Raw genomic sequence first — 16,366 nt, 5'->3', positions numbered from 1 at the left:
GGGGCACCCCAAGTTCAGTAACACCATGGTTCTTGCAGACTCATGGAAGTATTGCCTTCACGGTCTTGGACAAAATCTAGAAGAATTCTCTGAATTACCAGGCAGAGACTCTGGTTCTCTTCCTTTACTTTTTTCCCAAAGAGACAGTTTCTCACTCTGTTCTGAGCCACGTAAAGCTAGGGGTGGAGTGACACAAGCACTCCTATGGCCACTACCACTTTGACTGTGCTGGGTCAGACCTGAAGCCAGCACAGCACTGAGTTTCACTCAAGGCCTGCAGTAACCCCTCTGTGGCTACTGCCTGTGTTTACTCAAGGCCCTGGTGCTCTACAATCAGCAGGTGGCAAAGCCAGCCAGGCCTTTGTCCTTTCTTTCAGGGCAGTGAGGTCCTCTAGGCCTCATGTGGGTCCAGAGGTACAATCCAGGAGTCAGGGACTAGAGTCAAAGACCCAGAAGTCAACTTGGTATCCTGTTGTTCTGTGGCTGAGCTGGCACTCAGTCCACAAGATCCAGTCCTTCCCACTCTTCCCTCTCCTTTCCAAAGGCAGAGGAGCCTCACCTTGAAGCCACTACTACTCCAGGCCACAAGGAGTACTGCCAGACTACCACAGATGTTCCCCTAAGGGTCAAGGGCTCTTAAGTCAATTTGCAATGAAGGCTGCATGGCCTGGGACCCATCCTTCATGACAGTGAGCTCCACTCTGCCCCGGGGAAGGTCCAGAAATGCCATCCAGGACTCAAGTCCTGGAATCAGGGACCCCAAGAAAGAGTCTGTTTGGTACTCTGCCCACTCTGTGGCTTTGCTGGTACCTAAGGTACAAAACAAAGTCCCCTTTACTTTTCTCTCTGCTTTTCTGAAGCAGAAGTTGTTTTTCCCAGTAGCCACCATTTCTGGTAATGTCATGAGTCTCACCTGAAGCAAGCAAGTGTTAGATGCTCATCCAAAGCTCTTAATATCATACCTGGGTATCACTGCTGGTTATTCAGGGCCTTCAGTTAGCAGGTGATGAATGCTGCCCGGACCAAGATCTTTCCTTCAGGGCAGGGAGTTCCCTTCTGTTTTAAGGCGTGTTTAGAAATGTTATCTGGAAGCTGGGACCTGGAACGGGGGCCTCATGGCTCTGATCAGTGACTTATCCTGCTGTGTTTGAGCTGGTATCCAAGATGGGCAATAAAGTCCTCCCAACTCTTCCCTCTGGTTCCCTCAAGCAGAAGGAAGAGGTCTCTTTTGCAGCTGGGAGCTGTGCAGCCTGGGGCTAGGGAAGAGGTGATAGCAGCACTCCCTTGGCTGCCCCAGTTGGTGTCTCAGTATGTCGCATGCCCCTCCAGTCCACTGTCTCAGCCTAGTTTAGCACTAGGATTTGCCTAAGAGTTGCAATCCTTATGGCCTAGACTGCCTTTCAGATTTACTTGGAGACACAGAGCACTGGAGCCTTCAGTGATGAGGTTTGTGGGAACTCAAGTTCAGACCCACTGGGATCTGCAGTTTTCCTCTGTCGAGGCCTGGTTTAAATGCTGTCTCCATGAGTGGGTGTCAGCTGAGTTTGGTTGTTTTCCTTTCTGCTCTAACAGGACAGCACTGAGTTCAATGCCTCACAATTTCTGTGTTCTTCTTCCCCCAGCACCCAGAGATGCTCTCTGCACCATGTCACCACTGTGGGAGTCGGGGAGGAGGGGCGGTGTCAGCAATTCAAGACTGTTTTTTCTATCTCTTCAGTGCCTCTTTCAGCAACATGAAGTTGAAACCAAAAAACAAATGAGCAATTAAATGAGTGCTTGCCTGATTTTTGGTTCTTATGAAGGTGTTTTTTTTTCTTTGTAGATAGTTGTTAAACTGGGGTCCTTGCAGGGGGATGATCAGTGGAGTCTTCTATTCCACTATCTTGCTCCACCTCCAATCCCTTATTTTTCTTTTAATGAAACCAAAATTACTTACAGAGGAATTTATGATATGTAGACTTGTATGAGAATGTATCAAAACGATGATGTTTAAAGGAAAAATACCACATACATAGGTACTAAATAGAGATTCAGCAAATATCTGTAAAGTAATGAAAGGAAAATTAGTGACAGAACTGTATCAATCACATAGCTACATCAAACTTTCAATTGTTTTTTGAGCTATACTAGTAAAATTTGGATGTCTACTTGAACAATTGGTATCATATATGAGTGAGGTTTGAGTGGCTGAAGTTCATGGCCCTTTCCCATTTAATATGGTTTGATGAAATAAAATTCCATTCAATTCACAATTCTTTCATAGTGGTTGTGCTGGCAAGAATGGTAATCCAATCCTCCTGGCAAGAAACAATCTTCCTGCCCAAATTAAGACAGCAGTGGAGTTAGAGAGGAAGTTACAAATACAAGAAGTTTTAGATCTTGTGGATAGAACTTGAGTGGATAGAACTTGATAGATGGTTGAATATATCAGAGAGACTGTTGAGGTTTCTGGTTTAGGCAACTGGATGTATAAATTAGACACAGAGTACATAGAGGGACAAGGTTTGGGGTAAGGGAAGAGGAGTTTGGTATTTAACAAGTTGATCCAGTCAGCTGACTCACCTACACTTCTCTCGTTTTTCTTCACATATATTTGGGGATCATTCTGGCTGAACTTTAATAATTTATGTTCACAAAAATATTGCTTTATCCATTGCTCTTAAGAAATTTTCATTAATACAATTGTCTTTCACACGGGATTGTAAATGACGTGAGGGCAAACTCCTTTTATTTTTTCCCCTTTGGTATTCTTCTTAGGCCTCTAGTGAAATCCTGATACAGTAGAAATAAATATTTACAGCCAAGTTATCATTAATTTTCCCATGAATTATGTAAGCCTTTAATGGCAGACATGGTTCGCCAAACATCCATTCCAACTCCCATTAAATAAAAAATGAAATTAAAACAAAAAACATGGAAAAATGTGGCTATAGAGGGATTATTAGAAGATAAAATATAGTTTAGGAATGTTGATACATTTTAACATTATGTTCTATTATTTATGTGCATTCAAAAAGTATTAATATTAATAAAATATTTACTTTTAAAAAATTGAGTTGATAAAGGCAAAATAAAGATTGTAGATTACTCTCTGAAAAATGTATTTTGATTGTGTATCTCAATATCTCCTTTCTAATAATTAGTTCTTCCATTATTTTGCTATCAAACAGGGAAAAATTAAAAGTAATAATATTCAGTGCTAGTGAATGTGATGAGAATCCTCATATACTTTTAAAAATATGTGTACTCTAATAGAAAGCAATTTGGATCTGTGTATTAAGACTCCTAAAATGTTTATTAACTTTGACCCAGAAACTTCATTTAGAAATCACTCTAAATAAAATAATGTTTTTATTGGATAATTATTTTCAAAGATGTTCATAACTTTACATAATAATAATAATGAAAAATTTTGAGTAAGTTGAATGTGCAACCAGTAGGTTCATTAAATTAGGAGACTGGCTCTACCTTCTCTTCCTGGTCTCACTGTATTCAGCTTACAGTCCATTTTTCATTATAATCACTTTCCTGCAAACTCTTCTGCAGGTTGGTTCTCTTCTTGCTTCACTTCCAGGCAAAATTCCAGCTCTGGAAAAACTCAACTACTAGCTTTTCCCATGCTTGTATTATTGCAACTAAGAATTATTGGAGAAAATCATGCATCTTTTAAGTTAGCTTTCACTTCATCTAGGCCCTCAGCACTGACAAATCCATTCTCTTGTGCTAAACAAAAGTTATTTCATACTTGCACACCTTTTCTCCAGTCTTTTCAAATCTCCATTCTCTTTATTTCTCACACTCCTTTCTCCCTGCTGGGGTTCCAGATGATGACACTGCCACATATTGTATAGAAAAAAGTGGAAGCTGCTGCATAGTCACTCCAAATCTACTGTTTATATTTGCACAGCTGCCTTTCCTATTTTCTTTCTGTGGTAGTAGGTGAGGGACCCATCTCCTATGAAAGATGAAATCCTTCATGGGTGCTCTGGATCCCATCCTATCTTATCTTCCCTAAGACCTTATTCAAGTAGTTATTTTGTGTCTTCTCCCTTTAACCTCTGCTAGGTACTGGATCATGTTCAGCATTCAGACATGCTTTTGGATTTCTCCTTCTCTAAAACAAAAAACAAATAAGCAATTAAATGAACACACCTTTCCTTGAACTCACCTATTTTTTTCTGTAATGCTCTTTACAGCCAAGATTCTCAAAAAGGTGTACATATACTGTCTTCAGCACTTCATCTCTTGCCACTCTTATACTATTCTCATTTAACTTTTGCTTCTCCCCTACTGCCACCTCTTACCTAAACTTCTCTCATTGAGATCATTGCGGATTGTACATTGTTAATTCCAGGGGATCATTTTCAGTCATTATTATTAACTCTCATTCACATGGATAATTTTCTGTCTTTGAAACATTCTCCTTTTTTGGGTTTCCTTGACACTACATTATTCTGGTTTTGCTCTTACCAATATGACCATTCCTTTTGAATAATATTTTTGCGTAGACTTCGTGTCTTTTTGATATCTGTTTGAGTTCCCACTGTACCTCTTTGCTTATTCTACATACCCTTCCTAAAATATATTGCTAATTAGGAAAGACATTAGATACCATAAATTTGTTAATGACTTCAAAATCTAATCTCCTACCTAGGTCCTTTTCTGAGGACCAAATTTCTCTGCATATCCAACTGTTTTTTTTTTTTGTTTTGTTTTTCAGATGGAGTCTTGCTCTTGTCACCCAGGCTGGAGTGCAGTGGCGTGATCTCTGCTCGCTGCAACCTCTGCCTCCCGGGTTCAAGCAATTCTCCTGCCTCAGCCTCCTGAATAGCTAGGATTACAGGCACACACCACCACGCCCAGCTATTTTTTTTTTTTTTTTGTATTTTTAGTAAAGACAGGGTTTCGCCATGTTGGCCAGGCTGGTCTCGAACTCCTGACCTCAGGTGATCCGCCTGCCTTGGCCTCCCAAAGTGCTGGGATTACAGGCATGAGCCACCATGCACAGCCAATATCCAACTTTTAATTTGACTTTTTTCACTCTGGTGTCTCATAGTCAGCTCAAATTTGTTGTCTTTTCAGTTGAACTCTTGATTGTCCCTTTCACATTTTTTCCTCCACCAGTCTTTCCCAATTTAGTAAATGGGGTCTTAATTGCTCAGTTTTTCATGTTAGAAACTTATGAATTATCCTGACATCAGCTGCTTATCTCTCACATTGAATGTACAGCCAAGTCCCATTGATTCTACTCCCAAAATATATTTTGATTATATTTCACTCTCTTTCCACTACTTTGTTTTGGTCCTAACCAATAACCTAGCCTAAATTATTACAATTGCTCTCTTATTGTCTCTTACCTTCCACTTTGCTCTCCTATAATTCATCATCTGCCTAGCAGCCAAAGAGGTCTTTTTAAAATGCAAATCTGATAATATCACTCCCTGGCATAAATCCCTTTATTTGGTTTCTCATTGCTTTTAGTTTATAAAAGTTACATTTTAAAATATGTCCTAAAAGACCTTGAGGGCTCTGTGCCTGACTACTCTGTCGGCCTAATATCCTGCTGAACTCCCACCCCCTGTGCCAGTGTTATACACTCCTACCACTCTGACTTTTCCGTTCTCACACACTCTGAAAACTTTTCTCAGTCCAGGGACTTCATACATCTTGTTTGGTTTTCTTACTTTCCCCTCTTCTCTTCGTTTGACTTAACACCTACTCCTCCATAAGGCATCATCTTTAATTGTGCTTTTGCAGGGAAGCCTTTCCAATTTTTTCAGATTAGGCTGAGCGCCTATATTATTTGCTCTTATAGTACCTTGTCTGTGTCTTTAAAAAATAGTGATCAGAGTACACAAGTATGTAATTAATGGTTTAATGTTTGTATCTCCATAAGGGTCCGTCCATTCACTTCTCCTCACTAAACGTTTAGCATAGTGCTTAGTAGACATTCGGCTCTCAATAAAAATATATATAATTTTAAATTTTATTTCATTAGTTTTGGAGGAACAGGTAGTGTTTCGTTACATGGATAAGTGCTTTAATGGTGATTTCTCAGATTTTGGTGCACCCACCACTTGAGCAGTGTACACTGTACCCAATGTGTAGTCTTTTATCCATCACCCTCCTCCCAGCCTTCCCCCTTAGTCCCCAAAGTCCACTATATCATTCTTATGCCTTTGCATCTTCATAGCTTAGCTCCCACTTATAAGTGAGAACGTATAATGTTTGGTTTTTCATTCCTGAGTTACATCACTTAGAATAATGGTCTCCAACTCCATCCAGCTTGCTGCTAATGCCATTATTCCATTCCTTTTTATGGCTGAGTAGTATTCCATGGTGTGTATAGATATAGATATAGATATAGATATAGGTATAGATAGATATAGCTATATCATATTTCCTTTATCCACTCATTGGTTGATGGGCATTTAGGCTGGTTCCATATTTTTGCAATTGTGAATTGTGAGTTGTGCTGCTATAAACATATATACAAGTGTCTTTTTCATATAATGACTTCTTTTCCTCTGGGTAGATACCCAGTAGTGGGATTGCTGCATCAAATGGTAGTTCTACTTTTAGTTCTTTAAGGAAGGTCCCTACTGTTTTCCATAGTGGTTGTTCTAGTTTACATTCCCACCAGCAGTATAAAAGTGTTCCATTTTCATCACATCCATACTACCATCTGTTATGTTTCTGCTTTTTAATTACAGTCATTCTTGCAGGAGTTAGGTGGTATTTCATTGTGGTTTGGATTTTCATTTCCCTGATAATTAGTGATGTTTAGTGGTTCCTCATATGTTTCTTGCCCATTTGTATATCTTCTTTTGAGAATTGTCTATTGATGTCCTTTGCCCCCTTTTTGATGGGATTATTTTTTTTCTTCTTGCTGGCTTCTTTGAGTTCCTTGTAGATTCTGGATATTAGTGTTTTGTGGAATGCACAGTTTGCAAATATTTTCTCCAACTCTGTGGGTTGTCATCATCTGTTTACTTTGCTGATTATTTCTTTTACTGTGCAGAAACTTTTTAGTTTAGTTAGGTCCCATCTATTTATCTTTGTTTTTGTTGCATTTGCTTTTGGGTTCTTGGTCATAAAGTATTTGCATAAGCCGGTATCTATAAGAGTTTTTCTGATGTTATCCTCTAGAATTCTTTTTTTTTTTGAGATAGTGTCTTGCTCTGTTGCCCAGGCTGGAGTGCAGTGGCGCGATCTCGGCTCACTGCAAGCTCCGCCTCCCAGGTTCATGCCATTCTCCTGCCTCAGCCTCCCGAGTAGCTGGGACTACAGGCGTCTGCCACCACGCCCGGCTAATTTTTTGTGTTTTAGTAGAGATGGGGGTGTTAGCCAGGATAGTCTCGATCTCCTGATGTTGTGATCCACCCACCTCAGCCTCCCAAAGTGCTGGGATTACAGGCGTGAGCTGCTGCATCCAGCCATCCTCTAGAATTTTTATGATTTCAGGTCTTAGATTTAAGTCTTTGATCCATTTTGAGTTGATGAGAGATGAGGATCCAGCTTCATTCTTCTACATGTGGCTTGCTTGCCAATTTTCTCAGCATCATTTGCTGAGTAGTGTGTCCTTTTCCCAGTTTATGTTTTTGTTTGCTTTGTCACAGATCAGTTGGCTGTACGTATTTGGCTTTATTTCTGGGTTCTCTATGCTGTTCCATTGGTCTATGTGCCTATTTTTTATACCACTACCATGCTGTTTTGGTAACTATAGCCTTGTAGTATAGTTTGAAGTCAGGTAATGTGATGCCTTCGGATTTGTTATTTTTGCTTAGTCTTGCTTTTTCTATGTGAGCTTTTTTTTGGTTCCATATGAATTTTAGGATTTTTTTTCTAGCTCTATGAAAAATGATGGTGGTATTTTGATGGGAATTGCATTGAATTTATAGATTGCTTTTGGCAGTATGATCGTTTTCAAAATATTGATTGTACCCATCCATGAGTATGGGATGTGTTTCCATTTGTTTGTGTCATCTATGATTTTTTTCAGCAGTGTTTTGTAGTTTTCCTTGTAGAGATCTTTCACCTCCTTGGTTAGGTATATGCCTAAGTATCTTATTTTATTTTTTGCAGCTGTTGTAAGAGGGGCTGAGTTCTTGATTTGATTCTTAGCTTTGTCACTGTTGCTGTATAGCAATGCTACTGATTTGTGTACATTGATTTTGTATCCTGAAACTTTACTAAATTCATTTATCAGATCTAGGAGCTTTTTGGATGAGTCTTTAGGGTTTTCTAGGTATATAATCATATAATTGGTGAACAGTAACAGTTTTACTTTCTCTTTACCAATTTGGATGCACTTTATTTCTTTCTCTTGTCTGATTGCTCTGGGTAGGACTTCCAGTACTATGTTGAATAGAAGTGGTGAAAGTGGGCATCCTTATCTTGTTCCAGTTCTCAGGAGGAATGGAAATTTTCTCCATTCAGTATAATGTTGCCTGTGGGTTTGTCATAGAAGCCTTTTATTACCTTGAGGTATGTCTCTTCTATGCCGAATGTGCTGAGGGTTTTAATGATAAAGGGATGCTAGATTTTGTCAAATGCTTTTTCTGCATCTATTGAGACGATCATATGATTTTTGTTTTTAATTCTGTTTATGTGATGTGTCACATTTATTGACTTCTGGATGTTAAGTCATCTTTCTATCCCTGGTATGAACCCACTTGATCATGGTGTGTTATCTTTTTGATATGCTGCTGGATTTGGTCAACTAGTATTTTGTTGAGGATTTTTGCATCTATGTTCAACTGGGATATTGATCTGTAGTTTTCTTTCCTTTTCTTTTTTTGTTATGTTCTTTCCTGGTTTTGATATTGGGGTGATATTGGCTTCATAGAATGATTTAGGAAGGATTCCCTCTTTCTTTATCTTTTGGAATAGTTTCAATAAGATTGATACCAATTCTTTGAATGCCTAATGTAATTCAGCTGTGATTCCATCTGGCCTTGGACGTTTTTTGTTAGCAATTTTTTAAATTACCATTTTAATCTTGCTGCTTGTTATTGGTCTGTTCAGAGTTTCTATTTCTTCCTGATTTAATCTAGGAGGGTTGAGTATTTCCAGGAATTTATCTATCTCCTCTATATTTTCTAGTTTGTGTACGTAAAAGTGTTCATAGTAGCCTTGAATGATCTTTTATATTTCTGCAGTATCAGTTGTGATATATCTTGTTTCATTTCTAATTGAGCTTATTTGGATCTTCTCTCTTCTTTTCTTGGTTAATCTTGCTAATGGTCTATCAATTTTGTTTATCTTTTCGAAGGACCAACTTTTTGTTTCATTTGTCTTTTGTATTTTTTGTTTGTTTCAATTTCATTTAGTTCTGCTCTGAGCTTTGTTATTTCTTTTCTTCTGCTGGGTTTGGGTTTGGTTTGTTCCTGTTTCTCTAGTTCCTTGAGGTGTGACCTTAGATTTTCTATTTGTATTCTTTCAGACTTTTTCATGTAAACATTTAATGCTATGAACTTTTCGCTTAGCTCTGCTTTTTCTGTGTCTCAGGGGTTTTGGTAAGTTATGTCACTATTATGGTTCAGTTCAAATAATTTTTAAATTACTATCTTAATTTTATTATTGACCCAAAGATCATTCAGGAGCAGATTATTTAATTTCCATGTATTTGTATAGTCTTGAGGTTCCTTTTGGAGTTAATTTTTAATTTTATTTCACTGTGGTCTGAGAGAGTACTTGATATAATTTTGATTCACTTAAATTTATTGAGACTTGTTTTGTGTCCTATCATGTGGTCTATTTTGGAGAATGTGCCACGTACTGATGAAAAGAATGCATATTCTGCAATTGTTGGGTAGAATATTCTGTAAATACCTGTTACGTTCATTTGTTCTAGGGTATAGTTTAAGTCCATTCTTTCTTTGCTGACTTTCTGTATTGATGACCTGTCTAGCACTGTCAGTGGAGTATTGAAGTACCCCCTATTGTTGTGTTGTCATCCTTCTCATTTCTTATGTCTAGTAATAATTGTTTTATAAATTTGGGAGCTCCCATGTTAAGTGCATATATATTTAGGATTCTGATATTTCCTGTATGACTTATCGTTTTATCATTACATAATGTCCCTCTTTGTCTTTTCTAACTGTTATTGCTTTAAAGTCTGTTTTGTCTCATATAAGAATTAGCTACTCCTGCTCATTTTTGGCTTTTATTTTCATGGACTACCTTTTGCTAATCTTTAACTTAAGTTTATGTGAGTCCTTATGTGTTAGGTGAGTCTCTTGAAAACAGCAGATACTTGGTTGGTGGATTTTTATCCATTCTGTTATTCTGTGTCTTTGAAGTGGAGCATTTAGGCTGTTTACATTCAACGTTAGAATTGAGATATGAGGTACTGTTTTATTCATCATGCTAGTTGTTGCCTGAATACCTTGGTTTTTTCATTGTGTTATTGTTTTATAGGCCTAATGAGATTTATGCTTTAAGGAGGTTCTAATTTGGTGTATTTTGAGGTTCTGTTTCAAGGTTTAGAACTCCTTTTAGCATTGCTAGTAGTTCTGTTTTGGTAGTGACAAATTGTCTCTGCATTTATTTGTCTGAAGAAGACTACCTCTTCTTCGTTTATGAAGCTTAGTTTTGCTGGATACAAAATTCTTGTCTGGCAATTATTTTGTTTGAGGAGGCTAAAGATAGGACTTCAGTCCCTTCTGGCTTGTAGGGTTTCTGCTAAGAAATCTGCTGTTAGTCTGCTATGTCTTCCCTTATAGGTTATCTGATGTTTTTGCCTCATAGCTCTTTAGATTCTTTCCTTTGTCTTGACTTTAGATAACCTGATAACTATGTGCTTGGGTGATGAACTTTTTGCAATGAATTTGCCAGATGTTCTTTGAGCTTCTATATTTGGATGCCTAGATGTCTAGCAAGGCCAGGGAAGTTTAACTTGATTATTCCCTCAAATATGTTTTCCAAACTTTTAGATTTGTCTTCTTCCTCAGGAACACCAATTCTTCTTAGAATTGGTCATTTAACATATCCCAAATTTCTTGGAGTCTTCTCATTTTTTTAAATTATTTTTTCTTTGTCTTTTTCTGCAGGGTTAATTCAAAAGCCTTATCTTCAAGCTCTGAAGTTCTTTCTTCTGCTTGTTTGATTCTATGGTTGAAACTTTCCAGTGCATTTTGTACTTCTCTAAGTGTTTTATTTGCAGAAGTTGTGATTGTTTTTTCTTTATAATATCTATTTATCTGAAACATTTTTAATCCATATCTTGTATTTTTTAAAACTTTTTTATTTTTCACCTTTCTCTGGTATCTTCTTGAGAAGCTTAATAACTTTCTGAATTCTTTATCTGGCAGTTTAGAGATTTCTTCTTGGTGGGAATCCATTGCTGGGGAGCCAATGTGGTCTTTTGGGGGTGTTATATAAACTTGTTTTGTCATATCAGAATTACTTTTCTGATTCCCTCTTATTTGGGTAGATTATTTCAGTGGAAAAACCTGGAACTCAAAGGCTGCTGTTCAGATTCTTTTGTCTTATGGAGTGATCCCTTGATATGGTACACTCCGCCTGAGGATGGGACTTCCTGCAAGCCAGATGCAGTGATTGTTGTTGTTCTTCTGGGTATAGTCATCCAGTGGGGCTACGAGGCTCTGGGCTGGTGCTGGAGAATGTCTGCAAAGAGTCCTGTGATGTGATCTGTCTTCAGGTCTTCCAGCCATGGATACCAGCACCTGCTCTGGTGGAGGTGGCAAGGGAACAAAGTAGACTCTGTGAGAGTCCTTGGTTGTGGATATGTGTGTAGATAGTGTGCTGGTTTTCTTGAATGCTGGTTATGCTATCAATGAAGTTGTCTCGTGGACAAACTAGGACCACTGGTTACCCAGGATGTTGCAGGCAGTGAAATTAGCTTTCTCCTAATTTTTTGTTTTCTCCTTCCTTGGAGCGGGGGTTTTTTGTCATGAGTTTCAGTAATGTCCTGAGTTCCTGAGTTGGTTGGCCTCCTGCCAGGAGGTGGAGCTTTTGAGAAAGCACTAGCTTGATAGTAGAAGAGGAATATAAGCTTGCCCTAAGTTGGCAAGGATAAGAATTTGGGTTTCTCAGGTGACAGGCAAGGTCATAAAGCTCTCAGGAGTTTATGTCTTCTGTGATCTATCAGGGCAAGTAGAGAAATATCATCAGCGGGGGGCGGGGTTAGGCAGATTCTCCTTGGGTAGGGCTTGCCATGGCCACTACAAGGAATGGGGAGTGATTCTCAGGCCAATGGGGTTATTATGAAGGGGGATTATGGCTGCCTCTGTCACCAGGGAAGTGGGGAAAGCTGGTAGCACTAGGCCTCACCCAGCTCTCACACAATTGGCATGGCCGGTCTTGCTCCCACCTCTAACAGACACAAGCTTATCTCCAGGCAGCCTGCGGAGTGGGACTCAGAGCTAGCCCCAGGCTGTAAGTTTCCCCACTGAGAAAGCAGCATGGCTTTCAGGCCATGCCCCTGCCCATCTGCCCACCTTGTCTGCTAGACTCCTGCTCTTCTTTCTGCAGCAGTTCCCCTCACCTCCGGATTTTGCTCACAAGAGTTTGCGCCCAGCCAAAATTATTACAAAGTTCAGTTGGAAGCTTCTTTTACCCTGTGACCCCTCCCACATTCTGTTGGCTGCCTTCCCCAAGGGCTCCTGTGAAATACAGTCAGGGATGGCTTCCCTGGGCTCGAGCTGGAGAATGGGAGTGCATACGATGCTCTTTCCACTGCTGCTTCTACTTTTGTATTTCACACTAAATCCATTGCAGCTCCAGGTAAGGTTAAATCCTTCTCCCGTAATCTGGATTTTCAGGTTCCCCAGTGGGGATGTGTTTAGAGGCAGGTATTCCCCTTTCACACTTTGTGAACTCCGTTTTTTGCCTATCTTGCAGCATTTGCAGTGGCCTGCTGCTTCTTTCAAAGGATCTGTTATTTCTTTCAGTCTTCCTGGTATGCTCCTGCTGCTGTTTCTGGAGTAAAAGTCCATGGTGTGAGTCTCCACACGCTGTTCTTTCTGTCCAAGTGGAAGCTACACATCAGCCTTGTCTCCTGATATCTTCCCCTAGTAAACCAATAAAAGAATTTTTAAATGAAAAGGTCAGTAAATTCTTATAGGTTGTTAGTGATCGTATTTTATAATTAATGATGTAAAGAAATGTTCATGATACATGTACTATAAAAAACAAAGAATGTTAAGCATGATGATTGGATTTTCATGTGTGAGATGTGCCTCCTTCAAACTCTGTTACCATGTCTGCACATTACCTGTCTGACATGAATTACAAAAAAAAAACCTCAAAGAGTACAAAATAGTATTTAGCATATAATCTAAATTTTCAAAAAAAGGGTCTTTATTTATTTCCATATTTTGCCTGTTGGAGGGTCAGGGCTGGAAGGAGAGAGAGCATAAGGAAAAAGAGCTAATGGATGCTGGGTTTAGTACCTAGGTGACGGGATGATCTGTGCAGCAAACCACCATGGCACACATTAACCTAAGTACCAAACTGCACATCCTGCCCATGTACTCCTGAAGTTAAAATAAAATTTGGAAGAAAAAAAGGAACAATAAAAAAAGGCCTGGAAAGATTTCTTCACCCTAGATTTAAAAATTTTTGGAAGAATTTGAAGTTTTTAGAACTTTAATATTTTTGGAATTAATTCTAAAATTAATTCTCAAAATCACCTGTAGGAATTACAGGTGATTTTTATTCTGTATATTTTTCTGTGTTTTCTGCATTTTCCTACTGAAACTTATTGACTGTTATCAGAAAAAGTAATTTAAGAAGAAAAAAAATCAGTTATTGGTACAGTATTCAAATACATGTTTATTTCAGATCTTTTATATTGTTGCCTCAGCTTCCTTAAGCCTTTGCAGATCTCAGTTTTAAAAAATAAGGTACATGTTATTCTAATATAAAACATCTTTGTGCTCAATGATCAGCTGCATGGAGAGGATATACCAGCTCAAAAATATGAATGCTTATGAATCACAGGGTACCAAGGTTTGTAACACTGATCCAACTAGCAGGAGAATTAGTCAGGGTCATTGAACAAAGACAATTTGTTCAAATGTATTCAATAAACTGCTCACTGGGATATGAACAACAATCCCTTATCTTTGGGAAGTGTATGGCCTATTTATTAGTGCAGGTTTTTTGAGAAAAAGATACAGGCAACAAGCTGTGAAAGTCTTCAGCTGTTTCATTCTTTGCAGTGCTTAAACATTTAAAAAGAAAACCCTAATTTGTGCAGTTATATTGACATTGTAATTTTTGCATATTTATAAATGCTAGGTACTTTAACTGAAAAGTGGAATTTTTCATGGAACGCTACCCTTTTCATTACTGCATACATCTTATATTTAATTTGGCATGGGATGCATCAACCTTGGCTCTTGGAGACAAGGTTGAATCCGTAGTGCATGAAAACGAGCTCTTCTAAACATTTTTTTTTTTCATTTCCTACATATTCTGTGCCTGCTTTGGGGAGAACACAAAGAATGAACACAAAGAACACAAAAAACAGTCCTTTTTCTTAACTTGACAGAAAATTATTAGAGTAGATGCAAATATTTTCCTTTTTAGAGTGGAAAGGACTGCCTTTCTCCACATCACCGTTCACTTTAGAATGCCAACAAGGTAGCACTTGTCATACTATAAAGCAAAACAGCCCTTGTGGAAGTCTTACATGTTTTGAATAAAGCTGTTATTGTTTAATGTATAGTCTTCTGATTTTTTATGTTTTTCTACCAAAATTCAGATGTGCCTTATTATCATCAGAAAGATATTCTATGGCTTGATATCAAAAATTTTAAAGATATTTTGAAAATTTTCAGATTTGTTTCAAAGTACCCTTTTTGGTTGAATTTAAGACATTAAAAAATCCAATTCTCTAACTGATATTCATATTATTACTCCATTTCTTTCTTGGGAAGAAAGATAGATTACCCACACTTACGGTGTATGTCTGTGTGTACCTATTTACAAGATACTCATTAATAAAGTTAGGTTTCTTTGAAAAGCTTGCACTATGATTCATCTGAAAAGTAAGGCTTGAATGAAGCTAAAGAGGTTTAATAAAATCTCGTAGTGAGGACTCTTCATTGCATGTAATATGATCTGACTTAAAGGGAAAAAAAGAGTTTGCTGACTCATATAATAGAAAATTCTAGGCATAGGTCAGTCTTCTGGCAGAGCTGTATTTTAAAACTAAAACAAAGTCCTCGAAGTTTAGTTTATCTTTACCTCTCAGCTTTTTTTTTTTTTTTCCTTCCTTCCGCATCAGCTTCATTTCAGGTGGATCAACCAGCCACTTTCCTCCACTACCACTTTCCCTACTTTTAAAGGCAAAAATTTCTTTTCTAAAATTATAATTAAATTTCCCTGGGATTGAGTTTCTTTGGCCCTGTAGCTTGGGTTATGCTCATTACTAAATTAAATCCCTCTGGTCATCAGGTGTTATGCTCTAATGGACAAGGCCTGAGGCATATGGAAGCTCAGAGCCAGGGGTAGATCCATTTATATGAACTGAGAATGGGGAAAGACAAGATATCCCCAACTGCTATTATGTGAATAAGAGGGATTTGATGTAGGGCAGGAAAATATGATAAATATCTAATACAACTTCATAAATCTTTCTATATATCTAAATTATAATGAATATATATATGCGTGTGTATTTGTGTGTGCATATATAGTCAATTATAGTCAGTGTGTATGTATAGTCAGTATAGTGTGTATATTGTCAGTATAGTATGTATATATAGTCAGTATATGTAGTCAGATATGTAGTCAGTATGTGTATGTATAGTCAGTCAGTCAGTCAGTCAGTCAGTCAGTCTCAGATTAGGCGATGAAGTCCCTGGAAGACTTCAAAATTTTGACACCACTGAGGGCTAGGAGACTTTTGCCTGATGCCCTTTAAACCTATTCCTGTTATTATAGGATGAAGAGGGTTATGTCTCCTGGGTGACTGCTACTGGATAGACTATTGAGGAACCATTGTGAAGGCGATCTTTTGATCAGATGAAGGTTTCATAGAATTTGTTTGCTCTTGTCTAGCTGGTTCCTTTTAATTGCACACATTAATTGGAGTTCCTCCTAATGAGCCCCAGTGACTTGGACATTCAAAGAATAGTCAGTAATAAAAAAGCAGGCCATCTTGATGTCCCAAAGATGTGGGGTTTATATCATTTATTGTTAAAATGGGGCAGCTTGTAGCAGCAAAGACGATGCTATATTGGAGGCACATGGGATTTGAAATATCTATAAGATTGTTCTGGTCATGGAATTGGCCTGAGAAATCTAGAGAGCCTTCAGACCCACTGAGATCCTTTATGAAGTTGAGGATCTGAAACTAAGTTATACTGGCAGTTCTATATTGTTCTGCCTC

At 38.2% G+C, this 16,366-nt stretch overlaps 1 pseudogene; it reads left to right on the top strand.

Annotated features, from left to right (window-relative positions):
- Nucleotides 1–13,164: 13,164 nt before the first annotated feature.
- On the top strand, nt 13,165–13,250 carry LOC112205511 (small nucleolar RNA U13; annotated as a pseudogene).
- The last annotated feature ends 3,116 nt before the right edge of the window (nt 13,251–16,366 follow it).

Source organism: Pan troglodytes, chromosome 15, assembly GCF_028858775.2.
Source record: "Pan troglodytes isolate AG18354 chromosome 15, NHGRI_mPanTro3-v2.0_pri, whole genome shotgun sequence".
Lineage (NCBI taxonomy): Eukaryota > Metazoa > Chordata > Mammalia > Primates > Hominidae > Pan > Pan troglodytes.
The sequence above is the reverse complement of the archived record's forward strand: the minus strand, read 5'-3'. Positions and strand labels throughout refer to the sequence as shown.